Here is a 15,590-nt window from a genome sequence, read left to right as displayed (position 1 = left end):
AGAGCAAAAGATGTGTGCAACCAGTACTGGAGGAATCAAGTCAACATTTTGCTAACCTATAAAAGACAACAGCATATACAATCTGTCCCCTACCTGGGCACGATCACACTCTGAACCACTGAGGAGCAGGGTTAAGCTTTAACTGCAAGTTCATCACTTTGTCTTTCCTTCTCTCACCTTCGTTACAAGCCCTACCTCTTAAAATCCTTTTCAAAAAACGAAGCTAACAAAAAGTTAGTGTCTTTTGTACTGCTTCCCTGTAGACATAGGTAACAATAAATTAAGACAAAACAGAACAATCGGACGATATACAACTCCAGCCTCTCCAACCTATTAGTTAAGAGCACAGGAAAACAGTTGAACTGTATCAAATGTCAGCATATCTGAGCTACTGCAGATAGAGAGGAGTCTGCTCCGAACTCAAGGACTCTGCAGCAAGAAACCTAAACTCCACCAGGGAGTCTCATTAAAGCAGTAGGAAAGGAAAACAAAAATTGAGGCTGCTGAATGAAAGACAGCAGTCCATTTCAATAGTACTTCTTAGTCTTCCAAGATTCTGTCCCCCTTATTGGGGGGGGAGGGAATCATTCTTCTAGGGCATGAAAAACTGCAGAAAGAACCCCAACAAAATAGCAAAATAACAAGGTTAAGTAGCAACAAGTCTGGCTATTTAGAAACTCTTTGATCAGATCGATAGCTTGGGGTAGGTTATTCGTTGTCCTATACATAGAATTATCCTAGAAGCACTTCTCAGCCACTTGTCATGTACTATCTTTTTTTTCTTTTTTTTTTTTTTCAGAAACACTCCATGTAAGAAGACTTTTTATGTAAGTGCTCAAAGGCTTAAGAACTCTAAGCAGAACAGAGAGGGTATGTGAGAACCAGCTAAAAAGTTTTCTAAGTAATTTTATCCCCAAATTGCTCGGCTTGGCCCAAGTTCTCGGCCATCTATTTTCATCCTGAAAGCAGCTCATCTTCAATGCTGGTGGCAAAATTGTTACAAAGAGGGATTTGCTTAGCGCGCCTAACGTTGAGAGCACCTAATGTTCTGAAAAATGAATTTGGAAAACTTCCCAGACTGCACATCTGCCCCTAAAACGTGCAAATAATGGACTGAATAGGAGAAGGGAAGATTAAGTGAACACTTGCTCTCCTCTGCCTTCCCTCACCTAAACCTGTGTGGTACCTCTGGGTGACCTTTATAACACCCCCTCACAGAATCCTGGGTGCCAGCTTACAAAAGCAAAACACCTGTCTAACATGCAGATGTATGGACGTGATACTGCAAATCAGCTGGTTATATGAGCACCATATGTCAGTGGTTGGAAAGAAGGTGCCATTGGAAGAAAACTCACACCATGATTAATTAGTAACATGAGAAGTTTTTTCTTGCTGCTGCTCTTTTTCTTTCTTTTGTTAGTGCCTCTCATCTTGCCTTGATAATGCAGAAACTTCTCCATGAAGCACTAAACATTCTTTAAATTAAATAGAAGTGGATCACAGAATCACAGCATTTACAGATGAATAGGATTCTCAGATCATCACCTCCTACTCCTGCTTTATGAGGCTGTTTCACAGAATGTATTTTCTTGACCTCCATCTACTTAGCAGTATGACCCAAGAAGTTAGGCCTCAGCTGTTTGCTTTCTGGGACAATCCCAAAGCATAATATATTTCACTGTCAGAAAATGTTTTCCTGATAATCGACCTAAACATTCCAGGTTTTATATTTCTCTCATTAGCCTTTACGGCAGACATCAGATGAAATTACTTATTTCATCTTCAGGGTTTAAATCGAGGCATAGAAAAATAAATAATGAATTTAAAACAGAACTCTATAGGACAAGCATACCCAATATCTGTTCTAGCTCTACCTAATTATCAAAGCTATTGAAACTATAGCTGGTTAACCCTCACTTCCAATTGCAAATCAATTTTTCCACTTGCTGATATCCTTTGCTAGCACTGCTTACAACCAGTGAGGGTGAAAGCCTGCCTTCTGGATGTCTGCCTCAAGCAGGTGTTTACTAATTTATTTTACATTTCAATTGGAACAATTCAGCTGGGGAATGAAGGAGAATTACTAGTTTTTAAAGATATGTTAGTACCTCTGATGTGAATTGGAGAACTGAAAATTTGTGAGTGGATTGAACATGATGTCCAAAATGTTTCTTTTTTACTACAAAAAAAATGACCAAATTTTGGATCAAAATAAAACTTTCTTGGAAATTTCACAGCATCCACTTTGCAAACAACAGTATCCATCAAAGATGGTATCCTCCTCCAGCTATGTGTTACCACTTTAGTGTGTTATTATCCTGGTGGAAAAGACGGTGTAAAAGTACAGCCTAAACCATTTCACACAAAATCAGCCAGGTAAGTATAAACAGACAGCGTGGCAAATTTGGAGAGCTCAAACAGCCCTTCCATCAGCAGGTGGAAGGGGTCAGTCATCTCTAGCCAGCAAGCAATGCCCCAGAGCAAAAACCTCTTCAGCTATTATACTTAGATTAAGAATGGGATGTCTGAATTTGACCTTGATTTCTATGTGCTCTGTAAATGCTTCCTGGAGCTTAGGCACTACGGTTTCAAATATTTTGTCTGTTTTGCGCATTATCCCATTCAGAGTTTCATGCCCTGAACCGGGATTTCACTATAGCTATAGGAGCTCTATTGGTATGATAGTAAGTGACTTGAAAAGGTGAGATACGGTGCATTGTAGCAGAGTACAGGCATGGGATGATAAAATGGGACCAGGCTCACAAAGGAGAACCCACAGCTATAAACAACTTCCCCATGGTCAGTTAAGGAAATGCACAGCTGGGCAAAACTGTTTTAGAAGTAATAGGCAGAGCAAAGAGCAAGTGTCTAGCCCGTGTAAAACATACTGTACACAGTAAACCTGGATGTGACATGCACTTGTGTTAGAGCAGGGAGGCATTAGAATTGGTTGGTTGAGGTTTGGTGGAAACATGAATATGCAGGAGAGAAGAGAGAGACCTGAGGCATGGACACGCTGGAGGGACTATGGCGGAACTGGTGGACTTTGTGTGAATGGAAACAGAAAGGACTGTACCTGCTAGAAATATTTCCCACTGAAACCTGCAAAGGAAATGAAGAGATCTGGACAGTTTTATGCAGCTTAACATAAGCTTTTTCTGTCCATACTTTATGTCACAGTCTTTAATTTACTGTGCTCAAGCAATAGTGATAACAGCGTCTTTGGTGCCACGCATGAAGAAAATTGCTCATTTTGATTTCTACCCTGAACATAGGTGAATGCAGTCTATAAAAAACAAAGCACATCGTAATCTGATCAGAGAGCACGATTCCTAAATGAATGTTGATATTACTCTCTTATATACTATAAAATCAAGAAGTAATTCAGATATGCAACCAAATTTAAGAACATGCCCACATCTTTAAGTATCTTCATCACTAATGCAATGAAAATAAATGTTCAAATATTTAAGTAAAATAAAAACTTACTTTCAAAGGAAATGGGTACCTAACGGACATTTATAGTTTGTACAAACTCTCCCTGAACAGTTTATAGGCTGAATATGTTCTTCTGCCTACCTACTGTATCCAGTATAATGCAAGTAGCAGATGGACACATTTTTATTTGTACATGCTAAAATGGATGCCCTAGTATTACTGATTTTCATTCCTGGAAAAAATGGTTACAATATTTTACCTAACCATGAAGTTCAATTAATGGTATGTGTCATCTTGTTTTACATGGAAGGTAAATACAGCAGAAATACATAGTGCACTGAAGGGAGGGGTAAAATGGATTTTGGATGCCAGTATGATCTCCATTAACCTGCAATAACTGACAGTCTCTAGCCTCTAGCCTACACCTATTCTGTTTTGAAAGTACAAAATATATCTGTTATCTGATATAAATTCGGGGTTTTTAAATGGGATCACTATCCACAGCCCCAGTACTTTGAACGTTAACTGACAACAATTATTGGAAAGTACTAATACATTTTCCTTTCAGCAGAAAATATTAAAAAACTACACAGAACAAAATCATTTTTAACATAAGTGCTAAGCAGAATTCACTTCTGAAATATCTCACTGCAAGCAAACCTAGTGGCAGAAAAAGTCAAGGTAAGATGAATAAATAAAGATGTTTTTCTCTTACCTTCTAATTTTCTCCCAGGCCAATTTGCTCTTATGGGATTTTTTGATGGTGCTGTTCTTAGCAAAATCTATCATACCTGAAGGACAAAACCATAGCCAGATGTTTGTCTGTAAACTTTGGAAATGCCTGCAACCAGTTTTTATCTTAAGCTTGTTCTACTAGTTCAACTGCGTAATTTAATTCAGTGCCTGGAAATGAATTTTTCCTCTTCATGTAACAGCCCCAAAACTGCTCTCTTTTCTCTGTTTAAAAGAGAGGAGATGTTGACTCCTCTCAGATAAAATATTAAAGCAGAATTCAGTTTATATTTGCTAACCACAGTGCTCTTACAACTGAATGGTATGCCCAATTGTACTTATAAAACAAAAAACATCAATTATAATAATTATAATTACTGCTACTTTGAATTTAGAGATACACATTAGCTAATGTAAGACAGAAGCTGTTATGACTAACTACTCAGACAGTCATTATTGTGCACACAGTAATTTTTCCACAGTATAATCTCTAGATTTTTAAATAATTTTTTTTTCATGCAGCATCTAGAGACTTAGGAAAGTAAGTGAAGATATCTGAACTGAGAAGCTTCTACTTAAATGGGATCTATCTATATGTATAGATATATATACGCACACAAATATGACTAAAGCATTTCACAGATGTATTAGGATGTGGAATAATTTGGAAGCATTTCCTAGGAATCAGGCACTTTCACATGTCATACTAAGATATGAGCCAAAACAAGATTACAGCCATAAGCAGAGCGCCGTATGGCGAACTACCCTGTGCAATCAGATGAATGCCCATTGTGACACACATGAACACATGCACGAATGATACAGATTTATACACGTGACATCTGTGCATGAAGTCTAAGTGTCAAAACAAAAAAATTAAGGCAGCGTTTGCAGTGAGTTTTCACACCAGCCTTTTTGTGAGCCATGAGGTAGTTCATCAGATACAGTTTGACCTTTTCTTTAAATATATTATAAGGCTTACTTATATTTAGAAAGTTCATCTGTAAGTTTCCTCATAAATTTTAAAATGGAAGGATTTTTAAGGGAAGATTTAAAGAAAGTGACCATGGTAAAATGAGCATTTGTGGTTAAAATTTAGGATATTGTCCAGCTTTATTGTACAGTCCCAATCTGTACCACGTGGTGCCCATGTGGCTGGCTGAGTCTGTGGAGGATGCTGTGGTGGGAAAGAAGAGGCTAACCCATGGAGTTTGGCTCATCTCCTGGATGGTCTTTAGGGAAACCTCTCTGCAGACTCCTTGAGACACCCTAACATTCTCCCCACCTTTTCTCCTATCACTTCTGCAGTGATCAATAATACTCCTACCTTCATCACCTTTCTCAACAGTCCTTCCCACTTGTATTTACATAGTGTTGGAAATAGCATCCAGCCTACTTATATTGTTTAGCTACTAAAATAAAGTAAAAACTATAATCTAAATAAATAAATATAAAGAACTCATCCTAAAAAAAAAAAAAAAAACAGAATAAAAAAGCAGAAGAAAAATATAGAAAGTATACAGTTTCTACCACTGAAGTACCAAGTCCTGTGCCACGGCAGTTGCAATAAAAGTATCTGAAGGCTCAGTTCTTTTGTAAAACCATTTTTGTTGTTATTTGGATTTACCAAAATAGCTCCTCCACTGAAAAAAATTGTCAGCATTATCCAGACTTTTCAAAAAGCTCTCCATGAAAGCATTCTTTGAATTTCTACTTTTGGTTCACTCTCTCTTAATTTTTGCTCTTCCTTCCCCTCAAAACGTCATTTTGATCCATTTAATTATTAAAAAAAAAAAAAAATCCTAAAGTGTTCCATAAAAAAGCACAAAGTACTCCCATTTAAATATAAACTATTTTTTCTAAAACTTCAGAGAAGCTTGTCTAACTGGAACTATTTAATTTATAAATTTGCTCACCTTTTGCTACTCTTTATCTTTTGTGGACTTCTTTTTCATGATGTATTGGCATGCTCAAGTGTACTGTTTTCATTCTTGCATGTTTCCAATCTCAGACGTGCTGATGGCACTTAACTACTAGTTAATAAGATTGACTCCTGAAGTAGCTGGTATTCAGCCCAACAGTGAAGCCAGGCCATCATTCTGTCCCATCAATAACAGACTTTTAATCAAACAGAAATAGTACAGAGTTGGGTCAATCGCTACCTCCTATAATCAGCACTTTTCTGTGCCAGAGCCCTTTTGTTTGATAGGAGTTGCAAACATGTCGTGCACCTGGTATTGACACAAGTTCTCTTAAGAAAGAGCTCTTGTTTTCATATCGAGTCCGTCACTGGCTCTAGTGGATTGCCTTATTTGTGTATCTTCAGAATCATTATTCATTTTGCTACCTGTCTTAAAGGCTCCACTGCGCTTACATCTTATAAGAAAAATACTTTAATGTAAACACTCATCATGCTGACTTGGCACTATACTATAATAAACCTACCCCAAAGCCAGTCCAGAGACTTAAATATGTCTCTAAACCAATTGTATGAGTGTAGATTAGTGATTTCCTTTTGCTACCATAGTATCCATTATATCCCCCAGGTGCAGCTAGTTTGGGAACAAAGGAAGAGTCATTCTGTCCTATAGCTTTCTTTGATAAATAGGATCTAATGATAACAAGAACCTTAATGGAAAATACAGACCATTGGTCAAAAACAATAACAAAAAAAAGAATAAGCTAATGCACTATTAGTCAGTGACAATAGATGTGTTAGGGTGCTAGAATATTTATACAATACTTGTAAAAAACTGATTTGTAATAGCCATAATGTTTCTTGTTCAGCAGCCAACACACCCAGAGCATTTTATGTGCAATTATCATGAAATAATGCACCAAAATTGACCAACTGTTTGAAATATTCTTAGACACAGATTTACAACTGAAGTTAATTCATTAAAGATTTTTTTAATAAGTTGATTTCTAAACCATAGCTCTGTGATTAGTTTATAATTATGAATAGAGAATGTATTAGGACAAAATGTGTTTCTTAATTAATTTTTTTAAATTTACATTTCCACTTTCCGGAAATATTTATGTCCAATTTCCACTTCTGGAACCAATCCTGCTGTGAAATTGCAGCCTTCTGAAGCATTTGGCAACTCAGAAACCTAGCTATGAAATTTTGCTCATCATTACATTTTTCTCTTTTCCAATTTTACACTTAATTATAGACCATTAAATCAGTCCCCAGTAAATGTATAAGATTGTCAGTCTTATGCAAGGCGGTTCTTTATTTACCATCATTGACAGAATGTTGGAACACTCAGAATGAATTCCTTTATACATTTATTTGTCATATCACTTACTGTAGAAAATGCAAAAATCCCTAAAATAGCTTTACAGTCACAATGTTTGGCAGTAATACTTAATCTAAATTTGCCAAGTCACCTGTATTTGATGCAGGTTTTCTTCAGTCCCATATAAAGCACTTTTCTTCCCCCATTCTTCAACCCTCTACCCCCCATCTTTTCAACATAAAAAGTGCTCTGGATTCACTTTAATAAGTTTCCTTTTTCTTTTTTTTTTCAGAAATCTCTCAGATGACTGAGCTTGGGAGCTATGGTTCACGGCTAGAACTACAACCCTTACTGTGCTTTCAGTCAAGATGAAAAAGAAATGGATGAGAAACAGAAACATAAGAACAAGATAGGAAAAAAAAATCCCTGTTGCTGTGCCTATTAAAATATAGGAGAGAGACTTTAAAATTGCTATTCTCTCTAATGTTCTAATAATTCTCAGGCAAATATTTTACACACATCCCTCTCTTCTAAACTTCATTGTAACCCAATGTTACGGATCCAAAGACAATGCAGAGTGCCTTAGCCTGGCAAGCATACTGGGAGCATACTAAATCACACAAACAGCACTAAATCCATCAAGAAGCACAGCACCTTGCCATTGCTATTTAGAAACAATATAGAGAGGTACCTGTTTTTGTGGTTAATCCATTCATCAGCATGAGGGAATTCAAATCTATGATGTCCCCTATTTCCCAGGGGGAAGTGGGTCTATACCAGTGAGCTAGAGAGTACTCTGAAGAGAAGGGCCTTTCCTCATCCTATTTAAGTGGTACCAGGATGCCAATAACATGTGAACTCTCACATCAATGTAATCTTTTAAATTTAGTGATTAGGTAATTCAACAACAGACCAGGGCAAGATATTTGGACTGGAGTTCAAGCTACCACATCTTTTTATGCTTTTGAAATGAGACGTTGATTGGGTAAAATGCAGAAATAATGGCTAAGGGACAGAAATCTAGTTCTGCAATAATGAACCATGTCTTTTTTTTTTTTTTCTTTGAGAGAGACAAGCTTATCCTATTTCAGTATCTCAATCAAAATCCATTTATCTCTACAGGAATATATTGGCAAGATCAAAGATTTGAACCCAAGTTCAAGAATGTTTCTGAACATGTTTAATTTTGAGCAGAGTAGTACCCCTGAAGATTATGGTGGTTAAAGTTAATACATACTAAATGTGGCCAACACAACATATACCTTATTTACTTTGGGAATCAGGTTCCCTGATTTTAAGAGAAAAAAGCAAATCTTTATCTGATCTTATTTCTATTAACCCGGCCACTGTAGTACCCAACAGGCGCAGTAAAGTGGACTTCCTTCCAACTTGACTATCATCAGTGAGACAGGCGCTGTGCGTGGACCACCACGGCAGACCCAGTATGTGCGACACCACTTACAACACAGGAGGTAGACAGTGACGAAATACATGAAGATGATGGGATGGTATATGATTCACCAGAAGCATCACTGTAGTTACAAAGGTTTGTTATGTGCTAATAAGCAAAGACAAAAGACCAGCTTAAAATTCCAGCTCCAACTCCCAATCATATTAAACACATCAGGGCCGAGGGAAAAGGGAATTAATTCTTTTGATGAATTGAGCATAGCAGAGGCTGTTGAGAGACCGTACATCTAAACCTCACAGAAGACCTATTCCAAAGACTTTTACAGAACAGTGCTTCAGTTAATGACGCAGAATATATGAAGAAAAAAACGACACATTGTAATGGGACAGTTAATGGCCTTGCTGCATAATACCCCTATGGTACAGGATAGGTAGAATCAGTCACCTGAATCACAGTCTCACCTCCACGGTGCTGAGAAAACACAATAACAGTAAGCTCCTCATGGCTGAGAAGCACGACCGGTAGGGTAAATAGGGAAGAAAAAAAAAGAAACAGGAAATACAGTGGCTGAGGTTTTTTGTATTTCACAGTTATCGGACCACTGAACTAGAAAGCCGATCCTACAACAGTGATGGTCACGCTTCAGTTTCAGAAATGGTGCTGCTTGTAGTAACTCAAAGCCAGAATTCCGACAAAGCACATCCCAACCGAGACCGCTAGTGTTTCAGTAACTCAGAGAATGGCAGTACTGGATGGTACTGGACAATGTCGGATCACCATTTTCACTAAGTGCTGGGTGGTGCTCCAAACAATTGTTAAGTCAGCATAGCTAGTTCCCTATGTTCTCTAGTGAGAATGGAGATGCTTTATATAATAGATGGTGCCAAAAGACAACTGGTTTTCATTGTCTTGTATTTCACACATCCATTCTTTTTCGTCCTTTTCTTCTTCTAAAGCTATTGTTTTGTCATACAGGAAACAATTTGTCTCTATTTTAAATAACTTCTCAAGAGGACATTCGAGAGGAGATTGCTTAATTGGCGTTTCCTGCTGTTGTTTCTTTTCTTCTAGTTATGGCATTATCAAACTCCTGCTTCCCACAATTATAGGCTGTAGCTGAATTAACTGCTCAACGTTTATGATTAGTTGCTCAAAAGAATACCTATATATCACTGTTCATTAAAATTCTCAGACAATTAGGCTGGTTAAGTCTTCTTCAGTCTTCTGGGTTTTTTTTCATATTACATTTTTATGAAAAATAATCCTATTTTACATGTTTTCAATTAGGACTAAAGTCCTCATAAAAGTAAAGAATGTTTTTTCCATAACTACAAACTCTCTTAATGTTACACAATGGAACATAAATCAATAAACTTCAAGGTACAGTATTGCACATTCTAAGAAAGATACGAATCTAAAGATTTCATCCTGATAATTTCCTTTCTATTGTTTTGTTTATTTGTGAGAAAACGTGACACTCAATACTTTATTTTCCAGTGAGACGTTATGATAGTCTTATAATGATTATTAAAATAACATACAGTGCAGCCTTGAAAGTGCAGGCATCGATAGTCTTGTAGGTAAGGAACCAGACTGAAAGATTCTGTTCTCAGATATCCATGAAGCATTTCCTATGACACTGAGCAAGTTTTGTGCCTTTGTATTTCATTTGAAAGAAAGAAATTCCTATACGGCTTTTTTTTTTTTTCCTCTCACATTCCACTTTGCCTACACAGCACTACCCAGTTTGTATAATAAAAATAACAACTCCATTCACTTTTTGGTGAAGTTCCTCTCAGTGATCAGAGAGGTAACCTGGCCAATAATAAGAAGAAATATGTAACAACTCATTCAGCATTTTAATCATTTATTGTTTCCACCAGAGCATATGCTGTGGATGCAATTTATAAATATGTATATACACACACATACATATACATACATAAAATAAAACTGAATTTATTTTATTCCTACTATCACCATCATCAGTGCCAATTACAACACTAAACCTAATAACATTTTCTCAGAATACTTAGTTTTCATGAAAAAGAATTATCAAGCCTCAGATGGGAGACTTTCAGACCCAGGCAGGAATCCACTGTCGTAGCTTTTGTGTAAACTCAAAAGTGGTAACAAGCTAAAAAAATCTGTAATTTTCAAAATTTAGAGGGAGTAGAGATACAACTCCAAAAAGCACTTGTGAAGGTCATGATAGCTCATAGCTATCAAAACTAGAGCCAGTATCTTAACTTAAAGAGGACCAGTTTTAAAAGTGAGGGAACATAACTGATCTGTGAATTACATCTTACTGAGTATCAGGAGCATTGATTAAAATATCATGAAAAGTAGAAAGAGTCTTAAATGAGCATGGTGTAACAGGAACAACCAGCCCAGCCTCTAAAATGAAAAATCCTGCTTCTTTGATAAATCATGAGTTTTATAGGTATTAAAAAAGATACAGGGGGAATTGCTTGAACTTTCATTTATTACTTTTTTGAACTTCCAATTAATCATTGGCAATATTTCTCATTGTTAAAGAAAATGAGTAGGTTAAGAATTCTTGTGTGTGACATTGTTTCCAGAACTGAAAGAAAGTACCAGGAAAAACTGGTCAAATATTAATGGTGAGAAGTGGATAACAAGGTTCTGTGTTAGCACCAATGCCATATTTAATACTTGCCTGAAAACTGTAACTTGTCCTCTGTCTTTCCTCTAAAATTTTAAGTACTGATAAAATGTTCATGTGCTGAATGATGGTAAGGTTGGATGTTTGTCCTTTATTTGAGGAAGAGATTTTGCTCATAAATTAATGGAATAATTTTAAGAAAAAACACAATTATTGAATCTTTGCACAGTTAATGATATCTTAGATTGTCTATACAGGATTTCCTTTATCTTCTCTAAGATGACTGCAAGCAAATGCCACTTTTCTTCAGATTCAGAGGAAAGATTTACGGATAATGTCCAACCTTACTTTAGATACACTATTTGAAATAAATATAATTTTCTTTAGCATTTTTTATTTTTCCAGAAAAGACTATTGCTCTCCCTCATATTCCCCTGCTCCCCACCTCCCCCCAAAAGAAGATATTTAAAGTACTGAAGCACACTTCTAATGTAGGAACAGCTGATCAGCAAAGTATAACATAAAACATCAGAGCATTTCCAAGAGAAATATACTGTTTGGTGTAAAGAAAGGGACAATTATTTCACAAAATAAAAAATCACAAGTATAACATTCCTAGCTCTTTTTACCCCTAGCAAGTATCTTTTTACAGAACTGGATAGCTATTTATCAGCATATCACGCTATTTTAAAGTGCTTTAAAGTTAAGTGCCACATGCACTAGTTTTCTAACTGACCAAATACAACCTGTGCTATTAAATAATGTTCTTTCTAGTTCTACTCAGTGGCTCCCAATGTTTTGTCTTCTCAGAATTCTCATGAGAAATCGAAGAGGTTTACAGATGTCTGTGTCCTGAACTGTAACATTAAATGGTTCTTACTATTTTTTCTAACAAACATATCAGTCCCGCAGTACGTCCCCAGGGAAGTTGCAGACTAACATTCACTCCCTGTAAGCAGTTGCTTGTGATGTGACTCCTAGCACCAACCCGATTTTATGTTATCTTTGGAAAACAAACCAAGAACAAAACCAAAACCTTACAGCCCCCAAAACACCAGGTTAAAGGAACCCAAAGCAAACAAACAAAACCCCAAAACTCTGGGAGGAACTAATGGATGAAAAACAAGACTAAAATTTGTTTAAGCGGTTTTGAACTAGATTGATGGCACATGCAACTGTGAAGACTTGGTGTCTTCAGAAAAAAATCCTTCTTAGGAGAAAAATTCTCCAGTTTCTGCCTAGCGTGACATAAGTCTATGTACCGTTTTAGCTCAGATCAGAAGTAGTTGTTTGAAACTAATCTCCAGATTGTCCCCACTTATTTTTCAGGCAAACTTCAGTCTTCTCAGATGAAACAAAACTGGAAGGTGCATTTCAGGAATGCTGACTCTGCTCCTGTCATCGAGGCATACAGTCTCTGGGTCAGATGAGAGCTCATCAAAACTGAAGTCCCCAAAGTGGGGACTGAGTACTTAGCACCTGATACTTCATTGTCCAGGTCCACTCCTTTACTCACCAGCCAGTCTTCTGCCCACCTTACAGTCCATACACCCGAACTATATCTCACAAATTTGGCTGTAAAGGTGCCATGGGAAACCACATCAAAAGCACTTTGTCAGAAATCAATGACATTAGTCAGGCAAATTTGCCCATGGTGAAGATATGCTGAACATTCTCAAACATCCTCTTGGGTCATCAGGGACCTCCTCTGCTCAGTATAGCATTAAAGTAAAAATAAAAATAAAAATAAAACATATTAAAATAGTAAAATATATCAACTTGTTCCATTAGGGAGGTATAGAAACTGCAAATTACAGTGTCTGAGCAGGTATAAATACTATGTTCAGAATACCTTGGTAGAAACAGCTGGAAACATCTGGAAGGAAACTGAAGAGGTACAAGAAATTAACTGTAAATGAGAATGGACTTATTCTAGCCAAAGAAAAACCTGCCCACATTTTTCAATAGAGGAAACTTGTTAGCATTTTCCTAGAAAGCCTTTAATAGGAAAGTCACCAACAATAAAACTCCGTAACTAATGAAGACAAGAGTGGTGCATAATGACCCTCTTTGTAATGCTGGCATTCTGGTGACAATGGATTCTACATAAATAATCTTAGCACTGTACTAAAGAGCACCAGAAAGAAACAGAATATGTGTGACTCTAATCAGATCTCTGGGACTGGGCTGCAGTTAAGAACCGGAGACAGAAAGAGACCAAATAGATAAACTAAGACTCTAGTCAAGGCTATCTACCCAGGGGATTTATGCATGGCCAAAGTATCTAAGCACCCATTATAGTTGAAGAGTATCTAGTCAGTACAGTCAGTGGTGCCTAAAGAGCACTCGGTTGATCAGCAACTGGGTATGTGCTGGAGGACGAGCTGGGGGCTCTCAGCCCAGGGGGTGAGCTGCCGTGAGGTGGCACTGGTGCAGTACAGCTGTGTGCCATTGGCTCAGCCTTACTAAGAAAAAAATGTTGCAAAGGTGCGAGAAAGTATGTGAACTGCAACTCTGCAAGACAGGATAAGTGAAAACACGGAGGGTAATTGCTGAGATGGTAAAAGCTGTTTTAGAATCCAAGTGGAAGAAAACTGATGTGAAGAGGGATAAATTCCTGGGGGGATAAAAAAGGCAGAGAAGAGGGAAGCAACCCAGTGGCATCGACCAGCCTGTTCCAAGGAGCAGAGCAAACCCACCTCTCCCCACGGGGCTGATGACTGCCCAACCAGCAAAGACCTGCTGGGTGCTTTGGGTGGTGAGCATACTCCTGCTCAGTCTGGTAAACCACGAGTCCCAGCTACGTGTTGCTGGTGTTAGCAAATAAATAACTGCTTTGTATTCCTGTCTATGGTCTGCTTCCATAGTGATTTGGGGCATGGTAAAAGGCACCCAAACACCAGTAACACAGTGAGGGAAGGTTACCAGCTCAGTGACTATAAGAGGAACTTAAATAGCCTGTGCATATCAGCCCCTGAGCAAGACTGAGTTGCCTCAGCATGGTTGGCTGTTTTCATTTTAAGACATGTATGTTACCCAGCCTGGCCTCAAGCCGCTAGTTCAGAGGGGTGAGTGCATTTGGTTTTCAGTGTGGTAGGACATACCTTTCTCTCCTGATGCCTTCAGTACAGCCTTTCAAACTAGCAGGTGTGGACCAGCCTGCTCTGGAAGTGGGCTGTTATCATTTCACAAAGTAACAAAATGATAAAACTGTAAAAACTCTGGTTTGCATCTTCATAGCTTAGTTATCTTCTGCCTCTCCTTCTCCCTGGTTGCTCTTTCTCAAAATAAACTTTTTCTTAGCTGTGTCAGATAAGTTGGTTACCGTGTTGTCCTTTACCATTTTTCCAGTGGAAAGGGGAACATACAAAGTTATGACCCTCTCTCTATGTGTTTGTAAACAAAAAGATCTACTCTTCCTTACTTTCCTCTCATGAAAGCTTATTTTCTCGTTCCCTATGCTTGTGCATCCTAATACAATATAGTAAAGGAGGGGACAATCCAGAAAGTTTTCTTCTCCTGTTTAAGAAACTATTCTGTGCCTTTACTAACACCATTCCTGGCCTCTGCCTGCCTACTATAGCCTACTAAAGCTGCAAAGGTAAAAGTTCATTTTGATAGCTATTTTTAGATTAAATACCCTTTTTCTGTAAGCATACATATATCAACCAACCTGATGTCACGAAAAGTGAAATTAGAAATAAACCCAGTTTCATTTCCCACTGCCTGCAATAACTTGCTTTTAGGAAATGTCTGCCAGAGGATCAAGTCGTGCCTCCTTCATGGGCTAAGCTTGCTGCACTTATCAGAGACATAGATTAACAGTCCTTACCAGTACCATCATCTTTCTTTTTTGTTCGGAGACCTGCTAGTCTTTCAGGGTATTACACTGTTGTTGCCAGTGAAATGACTGGAAAATGCAATGACTTACTGTGATAACACCATCTTCGCATTTAGATTTTTGTAAATTGTGAAAACCGAAGGTTTCCAAATGTTGAAGACGTACACACTTAAGTAATGCATGCATTTTCTTAAAAAAACAAAACATGTTTTTCCCTTTTTTCTATCTGTTGCTAAAATTTAAGAGGTCTGTTTGAGACTGCTAAAATCAGAAACATTGTTAAGTGTGAGCAAATTTTTT

This window comes from Harpia harpyja, chromosome 15 (genome assembly GCF_026419915.1).
Source record: "Harpia harpyja isolate bHarHar1 chromosome 15, bHarHar1 primary haplotype, whole genome shotgun sequence".
In the NCBI taxonomy this organism is placed as follows: domain Eukaryota; kingdom Metazoa; phylum Chordata; class Aves; order Accipitriformes; family Accipitridae; genus Harpia; species Harpia harpyja.
This window is presented reverse-complemented; position numbering follows the sequence as displayed.